The 974-nt window shown below is 40.1% G+C and overlaps 1 non-coding gene across 1 annotated transcript; it reads left to right on the forward strand.

Annotated features, from left to right (window-relative positions):
• The first annotated feature begins 538 nt into the window (after window positions 1–538).
• Window positions 539–645, forward strand: LOC128279717 (small nucleolar RNA R71). The gene has a single exon (XR_008269914.1). It is a non-coding gene; the product is annotated as a small nucleolar RNA R71 (small nucleolar RNA).
• Window positions 646–974: the final 329 nt, after the last annotated feature.

Consider the following 974-nt stretch of genomic DNA (forward strand, 5'->3'; position numbering starts at 1 on the left):
CAAGGTTCGGCTTTTTCTCTTGTTGGTAGGGTGGTTGTTGGAAGCCTGGAGGTGGTGGTCTCTGATTTCCTTGGGCTCCCCATGAGAAATTTGTATGGTTCCTCCAACTTGTATTGTAAGTATTACTATAAGGATTAATTTGAGATTGAGGATTATTACCCATGTAATTTAACTGCTCATTCTCCATGTTGTGGCCATAGGGTGGGTAATCTGACTTGCTTGATCCAACTTCACTTGCTTCGCACTACATTACTGGGTGAACCTGTGAAGAACCAAGAAAACCATCAATTTTTCTGTTCAAAAGTTCTACCTGATTAGAGAGCATGGTGACCGAATCGACATTAAAAACGTTGATTTTTCTATTGGTATTGTCCTCATGACGTGCCACTGATAATTATCCAGTGACATCTCTTCTATAAATTCATAAGCATCCATAGGTGTCTTATTATTGATAGTTCCACCAGCAGTTGTGTCAATCATCTGCCGAGCCAAAGGATTCAGGCCATTGTGAAACATTTGAACCTGCAGCCAGAGTGGTAACCTATGGTGAGGGCATCTTCGCAAAAGGTCCTTATATCTCTCCCATGCATCGTAGAGTGTTTCTAAATCCATCTACACAAAAGAGGAGATATCATTACATAATTTGGTTGTTTTAGCCGGTGAAAAATATTTTAATAAAACTTTTCAATCATTTGTTCCCAAGTAGTGATTGACCCTCGTGGTAACGAGTTCAACCACTGTTTAGCCTTATTCCTCAATGAAAAGGGAAACAACCGAAGGCGAATGGCATCACCAGAAACGCCATTGATTTTAAAAGTGTCGCAAAACTCTAACAAATTTGCCAAGTGAGCGCTGGGATCCTGTCCTGCAAACCATCAAACTGAACAAACTTTTGGATCATTTGAATGGTGTTAGGTTTTAGTTCAAAAGTATTTGCAGCAACAGCAAGCCTAACTATGCTCGATTCAATTCCT

This window comes from Gossypium arboreum, chromosome 8 (assembly GCF_025698485.1).
Source record: "Gossypium arboreum isolate Shixiya-1 chromosome 8, ASM2569848v2, whole genome shotgun sequence".
Taxonomy (NCBI): domain Eukaryota; kingdom Viridiplantae; phylum Streptophyta; class Magnoliopsida; order Malvales; family Malvaceae; genus Gossypium; species Gossypium arboreum.